The sequence below is a fragment of the Dendrobates tinctorius genome, unplaced genomic scaffold, assembly GCF_039654945.1.
Source record: "Dendrobates tinctorius isolate UK_male_01 unplaced genomic scaffold, ASM3965494v1 ptg000064l, whole genome shotgun sequence".
Taxonomy (NCBI): domain Eukaryota; kingdom Metazoa; phylum Chordata; class Amphibia; order Anura; family Dendrobatidae; genus Dendrobates; species Dendrobates tinctorius.
The window spans coordinates 27,771,351-27,786,053 of record NW_027361732.1 but is presented as its reverse complement, the minus strand read 5'-3'; positions in this window follow the sequence as shown (position 1 = coordinate 27,786,053).

Genomic DNA, 14,703 nt, shown 5'->3' with positions numbered 1-14,703 from the left:
TCTGCCAATATTACCTGTTATGGTAGGGCATTCCACATTCTGCCTGATCAAATTGCAAAGAACCCTTTCCTATTTAAGTGTTGGTGTCACCTTTCTTCCTTCTGTAATGAGTGCCCCCTGGTCCTAGGTATGGTCCTTGGAAGGAATAAGTCATGTGTCAGTCCTTTGCACTCACCACACATATATTTATAATGTTATAGACTCCCCAAAGTACTCCATATAGTATAATGTAGTCTCCATAGTCCTCAATATAGTATAATTCATCCTGTAGTCCTCAATATAGCATACTGCATCCCATAGTCTTTTATATAGGATAATGTACTCCCCATAGTCCTCAATAGAAAATAATGCAATCCCAATATTCCTCAATACAGTATAATGCAACCCATAGTCCTTTATGTAGTATAATGTACTTCCCATAGACATCAATTTAGTATAATGCAATCCATAGACCTCCATATAGTATAAATCACTCTCTATAGTCTTCCTTATAGTATAATACAATCCACTTAGTCCTCAATATATAATGCATGCCATTGAACTTGCAATGGCAAGCAGAAGGGGGCCTGATGTTGGCACTGGCACCGGATCCCCCAGACTCACGGACTCCATAGTGGCCAAGTGGCAGTGCAGGGAAAACATATGTTCCTATTCTGTCAGAGTATTTACCCTTGTCAGCACACTGCCCACACCAATTCAGTAGCATATCTCTGGGTGGGCCCCTCAGAGTGTGGGGCCTGGGGCGACTGCACTCTCTGACCCCCACTAACTATGCAGCTGAGTAGTACATTTCACCAAATTATTCATATAGAATTTGTCAGAAATACACTTTAAGGATTGATTCACACTAGCTTATAAATCTGTTGAGCACTATGTGAGAAGAAAAGGTATTGCATTTGGACCAATGTTATTCAATGGGGCACTGAAGATCTGTGCATTTTTTCTCAGCTGTAATCAATATGAGAAAAAATTGCAACATGTTGCGATTTCACTCTGAAATCTGATGGGTGTGAGAAAAATTGGATGTCATATGGACCGATACATTAAAATTCTGTAGTAAATAATTAGCTGCTGAATGAAAAAAACTAATTGCATACGGACCGCATACAGACAGCACACAGATGACAAATGAAGAAAAAAATTGTACCACTTTTCTGGATGAGAATGGGACATAATTTTTATGCCTATAAATCAGACAAATGCAATCTGAAGAATAATCAGATTGCACTCTGACCAATGTTATTTAATGAGGCAGTTCAGATCTTCAATTTTTTCCTCAGCTGTTATCCGCATGAGGAGAAATTTGCAGCATGCTGTGAGTGGCCTTGTAAATCAGATGAGACTCTACAATGCAAATCTGTGTGTGTGAGAAAAAAAACGGACATCACATGGACCTTCTGTATGGTGTCCATTTTTTACACACAGAACTCAAATGAACATGGAAGTTGCATCCACAAAGCCCACAAAGTTCCTATCCAGAAGCATCCTGGCAACCAGTACACCAAAAGAAAAGAACACACCTCCATGGAAAGAAAAAGCATACCATATAGAGGAGCATGAATGTTGAGCTGCTCATTGTTCCCGGGCAAGCCTGAACTGTGGAACCTCTGGGACCCCGGCTATGTCAATTGGACAAGAATGGAAACAGACTGGTTCAGTAAATGCAGCAGAATGTTTCCAAATTTAGATGACAGCACACAAGAGGTTCAAAATGAAATCAGTGATTACAGCTTTCATATACAGAACTGTGTAAAGAATTACATTCTGCCAAATATATTTCTCAAAAATATATGACACTTAAAGGGAACCCGTCAGCAGGATTGTGCATAGTAACCTACACACAGTGTCAGGTCATCACTGGTATACTGAATAAAATGATAGCTTGGTTGATGAAGTCCATCTTCAGGTTGTTCTTTAATCTTTATTTTCATTTTTGTGTTAATGAGATTCTCATTCCCTAAGGTGGGGCTGGGGTATGTGGTGCTCTGATTAGATATTCATAATGCAGTCTGCTGACAGGTCACTGATCCCTCAACTGACCTGCTCTAGTTTGTATAATTAATATCTGTATATATTTAAAAAAAAACCTTCTGCAGGCAGTTGCCGAGGCAGGAAATAGCTGAGAGCTGCTACTGTGCAGGCATGGGCAGCACCATCTTGGAGGAGGAATTTTTTTCTTCATCTCCAGTAAGGTGGCGCCGCCGGCGCATGCGCAGTAGCAGTTATTGGATTACAGCAGCAGACACCAATAGCAGCTACTATGCAAGCATGGCGGGGGCCATTTTCAAATTGATTTTTTTTTCTTCTAGCTGAATAACCTGGAAAAAAGAAAAGAATTATTGGCACACAAAACATGCGATTTTACTGCAGAGCGTCATGGCTGGCACCTCCCTGCAGAAGGTTTTTTTTTTAATATATACAGATATTAATTATGCAAACTAGGGGGCAAGTCAGTGAGGGATCAGAGACCTGTCAGCAGTCTACATTATGAATATATACTAGCCCCGCCTTAGGGAACAAGTATCTCATTAACACAAAACTAAAAATAACGATTAAGAAACAGCCACAAGACAGATTTAATCAACCAAGGTATCATTTTAATCAGTATAACGGCTCTGACCTGACACTGTGTGTAGGCTACTATGCACAATCCTGCTGAAAGGTTCCCTTTAAAGAGCAAATCAACAACACAGTTCTATGTCGGTATAAGTTAGAAACATTAATTAACGGGAACATATCCACTAGCTTCCCAATTTTGACTACCGGACAAAATACATATTTCTGTGCAAATCACAATAGACTGCTGTACAAAATAATCATTGTAGTATATTGTGTTTTTAATTAATTACACTCCATTTATTGCAATGACTGATGTGACTAGTCAGCGGCAGAGCTTCCGTGACCAATGTGGTCCCGGTTAATGATCTGTGTACCAAAGTTCTTTTATTGCTTTAAATTTTAATATGCAAAGTACTGTATGTTTTGAGACTCATTTTTGCCCTTTCAGATCTGTAGCCAACAGAAGAGACCCAGGTTTGGATTCTGAGCTGTTGGATCCAGTGAGGAAGGGGCAAGAGAAGGAGGCAGGAGCAGCACCACTGGAACCAACTGAACAGCCACAGGAACAGGTCCAAGTCTGGAGCAGCACGTCATCTGCCTTTGGACATCTCTCCCTAAGTTGAGCCTATTACTCATCAAAGCAGGCATAGGAGGATCTGGACTAATAACTTTACTGACGCGATGGCCAAAGTGTCCACCACATCAACCTCTTGTGCACCGTTAATGACGATGCTGACAAGGCTTTTTACTGTATCCTGGCCAGTTTTATGTGGGACATTCCCTGGCCTGTCAAAATGCAAGCTAGGGCAGCAGTCCAAATTGTTGCTGCTGCTTCTACTGCTCCAAATGACCACCAGTAGTTTATTGAATTCCTGGAATGGTGGCAGCCAGCAGTTCAGAACCTCCTTCGCATGCCACTGTTTCAGGACCATCAGTCGGCACCAGTATTCCACAATCTCAGAACCCACCACCAATACCACAAGTTCCAGCCCATTACTGAACACCAGTCAGTGGAGTGGAGGAGTGGGTTGGCCTCCTACTACCATGGGTTCACTGTGGGACAATTTCATCACTCTTGGAACAGCCATCACCATCATGATATACCATATTATCATAGAAGTGGGCCATAAAATGGACCTCTTCCCTCTGATGCTATGTTCTCTCTTTCCTCTAAAACATTATGTCCCTCCAGTAGATTTGTGTTAATCCAACCTCCGTCTTCCCCCAATCCTGATCCTCAGTCCAGATCGCCATCTAAATATTATATTTTGCAATGTTTTTTGGTTGCCAGTATTACAGTATTTTTTTTTCACTTTTAGTTAAGTTGCCATATGAGACAAATATGGTATAGGTAATAAATTGTTGGCTTTTTTGGCTTCATCACAAATCTATCTATATAAAACTGAATGTATGTGTGTATGTGTTGTGAGATAGCGCTGTCATTTAAGTAGGGGATCACTCACTTGGCAGCCACAAAATCTGGCACAGGTTTTCCATAAACCAGTATAGTCCATGCGGTTTATTAAACATCATAAACCATGACCAGCAATATATAAACGGCATAGCGTCCATGACAAAGCTTCACTCTGTTAGCAATGTCCAATATGCAGGCTTTTCCGCCTCACAGTTATATCTCACCCTGTCAGGATACTCTCATGGCTGCTTCTCCATACTGCAGACCTTCATTCCCTCCAGGAAACTCTCAGGCACTTGCAGCCATTACTCACAGCGTCCACACGTGCTGTCAGGCAGGAAGCCCCATCTCAACGGGACCTTCCACACTGGACCAACTGGGTCCAAGCATTCACCACCTGTGACCTACCCTGGCCACATTATATGGTTCATAGCCACGCCCACCGGGTCACATGACTCTGACCTCATCACAGGTCCTTCAACCATTTACACACTCTTTCCAACAGTGCTTTAAACACACCCCCTGGGTGGGTTTGTAGGTAACCAGGTCTGCCCATCTCTCTAGTTACCTGGAGACTTCTCCCTTACACATTGAAACAACACCTCAGCAATATCATTGCTGAACAACACATAAGTCTCCATCCCAAAGCCAACCACTTTGGGATATGTAATGGCCATTCTGTATTCTGCCATTCATCCTTTCTCCTGGGACATCCACACAGCGCCCCCTAGCGGACTCAGTGGTTACTACACCACAGTGTGTATCACCAACCAATCACGAAGCATCTTTCATTTCATCAGAGCTGTTTAAAAGAAGCTGAGCTGTGATTGGTTGCTATGAGCAACAGTTTTCCCACTCCCACAACACCTCAGCAGACACTGACCAGGTGGGAGAAATCTAGCATACCCTGGAACATAAGCTCCCAGCTGCCCCCCAGAAAGGAGCACATAACACATGACAGAAATGAATCACCCCCTCCCATGCCCATATACCCATTACACATCCTCCATCCCATAGGCACATTTTCCCTCTAAAAAGTTATCTCCTGTATGGAAGTTAGGGCAAATCCCTCAGCTCTCTGATTCTGACCCCAGGATTCTATTAAAGGGATCATTGGTAAGCAAGTCAGGGCAAATCCACTCAGCGCCCTGGTTCTGATCCCAGACTCTCTTAAAGGGATCCCAGGTATGGAAGTTAGGACTGTTCCACTCAGCGCTCTAGTTCTGACCCCAGGCTGATGGGATGATGTGGGATATTAGGGGTAGTAGTTCGGTGGCTCGGGCTGATGGAATGATGTGGGATATTAGGGATAGTATTCCAGTGGCTTTGACAGGATGATGTGGGATATTAGGGGTAGTAGTCCGGTGGCTCTGGCTGATGGGACAATGTGGGATATTAGGGATAGTAGTCCAGTAGCTCTGGCTGACGGGATGATGTGGGATATTATAATGAATGTGGCTATGCAGAGTGGGTGGGGCTCTACACTCAGCTTTATTTATATAGATATAATCATTATAATTTGTTATAACTAACCGTAGTTAGTTACTATGCCCAGGCAACGCTGGGCTCTTCAGCTAGTTATATATAATTAATCTTGAATTGTAGTTTGTGTTCTATTTTACATCAGGCACGTTGATTCCAATTTAACAAAACATATCACAAAACACGCATTTTGACGAGGTGACATTATCACATGGTTATTTGAGTATTTAACAACCACCGTGTGTCGTCCGTATGACACATACCTGCGCCTGGGAAAAGCAGTAAAGTTCACTCTGATCCAAGGGGCCGGCTTCTGAAGGCAGCTCTCATCATTGTTGCCTAATCTCCATGAGATTAGTGCAACCAGGTGACAATAATGGGAGTTGTATTCAGTACCCGCTATGTACCTCCTGTGTAAAATTAAGAATTAAATAAAAAACAAGGCGTGGGCTCTCACATAATTTTCATAAACAGCAGAGGGAAAGGAGACTGATCACAATAATCTGGGGAAAGGGACAATATCCCAAAAGGTTCCCAGGCTAATAACAGCTCATGCCTGTTTGCTTAGGCTTTACTAGTGAGTTTACTGGGGACCCCAGAAAGAAAAATAATGTAGAGTCCCCCTATAAAATTAAACCAGAAAAGGCTAAACAGACAGCAGTGGGTCCATATTAAGGGAAAGGGGCCAGAAATATTGCCCCCTCTCCCATTCTACCCAACATCAGCCCTCAATCACCCCAGAAATGGCTCATCCATAAAATGCTCCAAATCTGGCGCTTAGCCTCAATCTTCCCACTTGCCCTGTAGTGGTGGCAAGTGGGGTAATAGGGTTGGGGTTGAGGTTAGCTTTGTATTGTCAGCTGACATTAAGCACAGAGGTTAGTAATGGAGGGCCTTCTATAAGTTGCCCCCATTACTAAACCCAAAGTCAGTTTTGAAATACACAGCAAGAATAAAGTCCTTTATTTAAAATGAAACTCAAAACCCTCTTTTACACATTTATTTTATTGAAAAACAAATTTTTACTCACTTTTACGGCTATAATCCATCGATGCCCATGTGCCCTGTAAAAGGCAGAAAATAATAATCAACCATATTCCTCACCTGTTGGACAAGAAGATAATCTACACTGTCCCATGCCATTATCCATCTCTGCTTCATCTTGACTTGGAGCTGAATGGTGGCATGGTGGCATAGTGGCATGTGTTCATGCTGAAATCCAGGAGACACTCAGCTGCTGAGAATGCAGCTTCAGTGACCTGCGGTGACGTCATTGTGGTTATCACAGGTCACTGAAGATGCAGTTCCCACAGGCAGCTCATTGTAAGCAGTCTGATGAACTGCAGTGACCTCAATGACACCACCGAAAGCACTGTGAAAACTTTGCCACAGTGGGACAATATTTATTGTCCCTTCCCAGGCTATTAATATCAATCCATAGCTGTCTGTAAAGCCTTGGATGGTTTCAATGTATAAGGAGACCCTACTTTTTTTTCTGAACGATATCTACAAATGACCAGAACTATTGCCACTTGAATATAAATATTTAAATTTTATTGAGAAAAATAATTTTTAAAAAATATTTCTTAAAAAAAATCTAAATACACATAGCAAAATCAATGCAGAAACAACACTAACAAGATTAATCCTTTAGAATCACATTATCTCCATGGGTTAGTCTGGTTTCACACTTGCGTTTTTTTGCACTTTTTTTTCCCTATCTTTTACATGGGTGCGCATAGGTGCGCATACACATGCGTTTGTATGCGTTTGTATGCACATGCGTTTTTTTGTAGTGTGCGCTCGGGCGCACAAAATGCATCCTGTTGCATTTTTTGTGCGTCCGACTTGCCCCCAAAAAACGCATGCGCACGCAATGCGTTTTTTTACAGCCAAACACCCATTATGGTCTATGGGTGTGCATATGTGTGCATGGTAATGCGCACGTATGCGCAAAAAACCGCATGCTTTTTTTTTAAAAAAACGCACTCAAACCCGCAAAAAAACGCACACAATCTCATGATGCATTTTTTATGTGCGTTTGCACTGCGCACGGTGCACAGCGTAAAAAAACGCAAGTGTGAAAGTAGCCTAAGGCTACTTTCACACATCAGGTTTTCGGCGTCAGGCGCGATCCGGCGTCGTGCCGGAATACCGGATCCGGCAAATGTTTTGTAAAACCTGATGTGCCGGATCCGGTTTTCTGCCGGATCCGTCTTGTTCTTGACAGACAAAACCGGATCCGTCTCATCCGGTTCATCCGTTTTTCTATCCGTTTTTCGACGGATTACGCCGGATCCGGTTTTTAAAATTGACCCTTGTGGCCTTCCGAACGGGATTGGCTACTGCAAAACTATATATAGCATGTTCCTACAGCCCTTCTTTGACAGGTTGTAGAGAAGAAAGTGCAGGTTGGAGAGAAGAGCAAGTTACTGGCGAAGATGGATGTTGTCATTGGAAATATTACCACTAGAAGTTCTGTGACGGTTTCAGGGACAATTTTCCACTATACTTTATGTCACCTCAAGGCAGAGTACACTGGGATGACAGAGTGTGAAAGATTTGTGCCCTAACCAAACTTGTGTACCTTCTGGACCAACAGTATATACCTTTGCCAACCAAAGTTGGCTATCTTGTCATGGTCTTACTATTTTTACCTTTAGGCCACAGGTGTGTACCTGGTTGTGTTTTATGCAAAGTATTTCACCTTTTAACAAAAGTTGTGTACATTGGTAGGAAATCACCAACAATAAACACAACTTTTTAGGTGAAATACTTTGCTTCAAACACAACCAGGAACACAACTGTGGCAAAAAGCTAAAATTTACCCACAGTTATATACCTGGTTTTGAATACCTTTTTACCTTTGAAATACCCTGTATTTAACCTTTTTTTTAAACATAGTTCGCCGCAGAAAGAAATGACAGACAACCATTGTGAAACGATAATTTAACTTTTATTTAAAATTTTTTTTTTTTGTCAAATGTTTTTAAAGTGCAAAAAACTTTTTTAATAAAGGTTTTAAACCCAATGGGCATTTTTATTACAAAAAACACACATTACAAATCTGTGTACTGTGGGGTGGAAATACTGCTGGAGGGGCTGCGGGACACTTCGACACTGGGTGTGTGGAGAGAGGACTGGGATCGTGGTGGGGAAGGAACAGTTAGAGGTGAAGGTGTGGAAAAAGCTACAGAATGGGTGGACATGTGGGAGGCAGAAGAGGTGGTGGGCGGTGGAGTGGAGGGTTGGGCAGGGACTGTAGGAGCAGATGATGTTGATGGAAAGTTGTATGGGGAAGGAGTTTGGTACGGGGAAGGAGTTTGGTACGGGGCAGGTTGCTGGAAGTGGGGAGATGTCTGGTACTGGGGAGGTTGCTGGTACTGGTGAGGTTGCTGGTATGTAATAGGAGGGGGAGGATGGAAAGTGGCTGGAGGGGGTGCAGATGTAATAGGAGGGGGAGGATGGAAAGTGGCTGGAGGGGGTGCAGATGTAATAGGAGGGGGAGGATGGAAAGTGGCTGGAGGGGGTGCAGGTGTAGGAACTACAGTGGTGGGAGGTGGAGGTTGGGAGGTAACCTGCTGTAGAGCACCGTGGCACGAATGCATTACATGCATCTGCTGGGTAGGAGATAGTGTTGCCATGCGCTCCACAACAGACCTGAAAAAGGTGTGGTTTGGCGAAGATCTTGCTTCTGAATGCATTGTTTGCAGAAGTGTCTTCACCTCCAGAATGCTGGAGTTGATCTGCTGAAAGCCTGCGGAGATTTGCTCTGACAAGACTTTTAGACAGTTCTGGAAAGATGCATTCAGATGCAAGAACTCTTGCGCATAACTCTTTTCCTGACCCCTCTGCCACTGCCGCCCAGTACCCGCAGGTGTACTAGAGGTGGCAGGGGCAGAAGGGTGGGGTAAAGGGAAAGCGATCTCCTCACCAGCAGCTTCATGTAATGTAGGCGGCCACGATGCTCCTGTGCTGGTGGATGGGACAGATGGGTCGAATGTGTGGGAAGGCTGGGAAGGTGCAGATGTACCGGGGCGGTCGAAGTGTCCCTCGGTGCCGGTCTCCTCAGGGATCGCCTCAGAAGGGTCCAATCGTGCAGGCTCCCGAGTGCTGCTCACCGTGCTGTGGAATAAAGAGAAAAAAAAAAAATTAAAATACTGACATGGTATGGCCAAGGCTGAAAAAAAAAAGTTACATCTAACATTTTTTTCACATGTGGTGTGTAATATTTACCTTCTGGTGAGCATTGTTTCCCGGAGGAACGACAGGGCTTGTGCGTACTTGTACTTGCTCCTGCGTCCTCCAGATCCACTCGGGGCCCGCATCTCTTTATTGAACTCCTTCTTGAAACGATCCCTCACAGACCGCCACCGATTCACAATTCTGTTCCCTGAAACGAGAAAGGAGTGGTTAGTATACAACATCAGTGTTTCACAAACTCCAGTCCTCATGGTCCCCAGGGGTCATATTTTCAGGATTTCCATAGTAAATAGAAATCCTGAACACATGATCCGTGGGGACCACGAGGACTGGAGTTCGGGAAACACTGGTTTACATCAAGCAACCGGTACTGTATATACTTACGCTCTTTAATCTGGGCCCGAACATCGAGGTCCTCCCAGCGGCCCACAAGGAGCGAACAGATTTCCTCCCAGAGTCGTCGGGTAACGATCAGGTCAGCGTGGCGGCGGTCAGCCATATTCCAGAGCGGCTCCCTTTCTCTGACGAGATCGATGAGGCGGTCCACATCAATCCCTCCATCCTCACCGTCAGAGTCGGGAGCACGCTGTGAAGGCTGTTAAAGAAAAAGACAAAAATAACATAATTAGCCTCCACAAAAGAAATGAAATAAAAAGTGCAAAAAAACAAAGCAAAAATATTTATACTTACACGCTGGTGACCGCCGCGTTGCTGTCGCCGACGACCCTGGGAGGCACTGCGAGGACCTCTTGGCCGAGCACCAGATTGGGAAGACTAGAGAAGAAAACAAAAAATGTTATGTCTTTGGATGTAGGCATTTGTTTGCTGTGTGTGGTCTGCAGAACATTGTTTTCTATGTGTTGTGTGTAGTGTGATGTTGTGTTTCTGCGTTTGATGCAAAAAACTTACCAATTGTGAGCCCACTCCAGGTGTCTGTCCACCCCTTCCTTCTTCTTCTGGGAGCTCCTCTTCATCTTGTGATTCCTGTTTTGAAATAAAAGGCAATGAATAGACATATATTACAGAGATGATGGATTTTGGAAATAAAAACTTACCGTCAAACGCTGACGATGCGAGGGAGGGCTCCCAGAAGAAGATGTGCTGTCCTGTTGATGGCCAGACTCCATGGCTGTGGGTATTGCTGCTGCTGTTGCTGCTGCCAGTGATGCCATTTCTGCTGCTGCTGCTGCTGCATCTCTTTGGCGGCTGTTGAATAAAGAGAAACAAAGGGCCAATGAATATCTTGATATTCCATGGCCCTAGTTTGGAGGAATGGGGGATTTGATAATTACCGTCTCTCATCTGCTGCTGGACTCCCCTCCTCAGCATGTTCCATTTGCTGCTCCATTTGGGGTGGTGCTGATGGTGCTGCTGCTGCAGATGTCTGCTGCCTTCTCCTGCTCCTGGTTCTTGGCTTGGGTGGCATGTTGGGTGTGGCTGAGGGTCCCATTGTCTTGCTTTTATATATCTCCTGTGGGCAGAGCTACTGAGCATGCTCAGACCAAAAAACCGGATCCGGCGCATTGCGGCGCTCATAGGCTTTCATTGTGTGAAAAAGCTGGACGCGCCGGATCCGGCGTGTCCGGATTTTTCGCCGGAGACAAAAAACATTACAGTAGCCGTTTTTTCCAGACGCCGGATCGCGACACATTGCTGGATCCGGCGAAAACCGGATGAAACGCATGGCCATCTGGCGCGATCCGGCGCAAATGCAAGTCAATGGGGGGGAAACCGGATCCGGCATTGCATTTCGCCGGATCCGGTTTCTGTCAAAAGCGCCGGATCGCGCCTGACGGCGAAAACCTGATGTGTGAAAGAGGCCTTAGTGATATTCAGTCCACATGCAGTATTATCTCCATAAGTTAGTAATATTCAGTCCACATACAGTCTAACTGTACATGGTTAGTACCACATCACATCACATATATTTATTACATGTAAAGTACCAAAAATATAGTAATTTTATTTGGCTAAATGCCTAGCATGCCAGAATGCATTGTGCTATAACAAAATGCATAGAGCTTAATGTGGGAATAAAAAACTGAAGCAAAGTATGTAGATAGAACACAATTAAGAACATGAAAGGGTGAGAATAACCTGTAGGTGTTGTCCAGGCACTGAAGCGCGTTTCGTGTATTAGCTTCTTCCTGGGGGCAGGTATTTAAGAAAATAGGGGGGGAAGCCAGCACTGCTTAAGGTTAGAACGCATAAATTGAAGTGCATATGCACATAATATCCAGCTGTATTCAAAAATGAGATATTTAGCAAAAAAATTGATCAATTCAATTGAGCCACCCCGCCGCGCCATGGCAATCTCATGTGGGGGGTCCTACTCTATATTTATAATAAATACTGTGCCATTACGGCCTCCTAAGAGCATGACCACATCAAGTGCAATCTGTACCTGAACATTGCTGGATCACTCCCATGAAGCCAGATGAAGCAAGTGCAGATGAAGGCCAACCAGGTCTGAACACAGACATATCAGGATTGACCTCCACACATTGCCCAACCAGCAAACATAGATGAAGGGCGATGTTGGCCCAGACACAGGTGCACAATTAAATAAAGCTTGGGGCAGGGCGGGGCTGCCATGTGTGTGCACAGCAGCCTAGATCCATCATAATGAACACAGAAAAATTTATAGCGGACATAGCCAAGCGTGCACGGTAACAGTGGTGGTGAGCCACAAACCAACAACAAGAAAATAGGGGGGGAAGCCAGCACTGCTTAAGGTTAGAACGCATAAATTGAAGTGCATATGCACATAATATCCAGCTGTATTCAAAAATGAGATATTTAGCAAAAAAATTGATCAATTCAATTGAGCCACCCCGCCGCGCCATGGCAATCTCATGTGGGGGTCCTACTCTATATTTATAATAAATACTGTGCCATTACGGCCTCCTAAGAGCATGGCCACATCAAGTGCAATCTGTACCTGAACATTGCTGGATCGCTCCCATGAAGCCAGATGAAGCAAGTGCAGATGAAGGCCAACCAGGTCTGAACACAGACATATCAGGATTGACCTCCACACATTGCCCAACCAGCAAACATAGATGAAGGGCGATGTTGGCCCAGACACAGGTGCACAATTAAATAATGCTTGGGGCAGGGCGGGGCTGCCGTGTGTGTGCACAGCAGCCTAGATCCATCATAATGAACACAGAAAAATTTATAGCGGACATAGCCAAGCGTGCACGGCAACAGTGGTGGTGAGCCACAAACCAACAACAAGAAAATAGGGGGGAAGCCAGCACTGCTTAAGGTTAGAACGCATAAATTGAAGTGCATATGCACATAATATCCACATGAGATTGCCTTGGCGCGGTGGGGTGGCTCAATTGAATTGATCAATTTTTTTGCTAAATATCTCATTTTTGAATACAGCTGGATATTATGTGCATATGCACTTCAATTTATGCATTCTAACCTTAAGCAGTGCTGGCTTCCCCCCCTATTTTCTTGTTGTTGGTTTGTGGCTCACCACCACTGCTGCCGTGCACGCTTGGCTATGTCCGCTATAAATTTTTCTGTGTTCATTATGATGGATCTAGGCTGCTGTGCACACACACGGCAGCCCCGCCCAGCCCCAAGCTTTATTTAATTGTGCACCTGTGTCTGGGCCAACATCGCCCTTCATCTATGTTTGCTGGTTGGGCGATGTATGGAGGTCAATCCTGATACTGTATGTCTGTGTTCAGACCTGGTTGGCCTTCATCTGCACTTGCTTCATCTGGCTTCATGGGAGCGATCCAGCAATGTCAAGGTACAGATTGCACTTGATGTGGTCATGCTCTTAGGAGGCCGTAATGGCACAGTATTTATTATAGATAAAGAGTAGGACCCCCCACATGAGATTGCCTTGGCGCGGCGGGGTGGCTCAATTGAATTAATCAATTTTTTTGCTAACTATCTCATTTTTGAATACAGCTGGATATTATGTGCATATGCACTTCAATTTATGCGTTCTAACCTTAAGCAGTGCTGGCTCCCCCCCTATTTTCTGGCAGGTATTTAACCCTATAATTGCTCTGGATACCCTGGATGTCTGCTTTTTGAGTGGTTTTCTGTGGGTTTATATGAGGTAAATAGTTAGCATCCATAGTACAATTAATAAGCAACTAGCTTTTCTACCCTTTCTGGGATTTTGTCTGTGTTTCCTTTCTCTTCTGAGGACTACTTTTTCTAATATTGCATTTGCAAAACTTAGCATCCAAGCAACTTTTTAGTGCTTGCTAAGTTTTTTTGTATGTCCCTCTTTGAAAACGCACACTCGTCTAGACCTACCGTGTGTGCGGCGTTGCTACTGCAAACACCAAGAAGGACTGCAGCTGCAGCGCGTAGCAGGACACTGCCTCTGGATGACACAGCTACAAAGCAGGCGCTATGTCGGATGCTATCACAAAGGTGCGGTGTGCACAGTGGCCTAAGGCTTGCCACAGACTGGTGCAGACTACTGAACTAATTCCCTAACCACATGCGTAATATCAGAGGGAAGGGGTTTCATAATAAGTCAGTCACCAGAATCATACATCCGTCACCATTCACACATAGCAGTATAGTCTATACTAGCGCCTGGCGGAATGGCCATGCGTGCTTTTTATAGCAGCCGGGACCTTCCGGAAGCTTCCAGATCTCCAAGATGGACCAATGAGATCTGGAGCAGGACCTGAGCACATGACTCCCGATCTCCAATGGGAAACCGTCTCAGGAGCATGCTCAGTAGGAGGACAGAGGGACTTAGCCCCTGGAGAGATTTGCTGCAAGGCAATCTCCTCTGTGGTAGATAAAGAGCAAGAGACCACAGAATGTAAGGGTCTGGATTCCTGCATAGCAGATGCAGGAACCTGACTCCTAACACCCAGCTTATGTATTGTTTAGAAACAACAATGCTTTCTTAACCAAGTGTTACACAAACTAACAAATTCTATTTGTCCAGTATAGTATCTCTCTTCTGAGCAGCCAGCTCTTCAGATGTCAATCTACGCAGGACAAATACATCACCAGATATGACATGCCAAAGGCTCCTGGTACTGGAT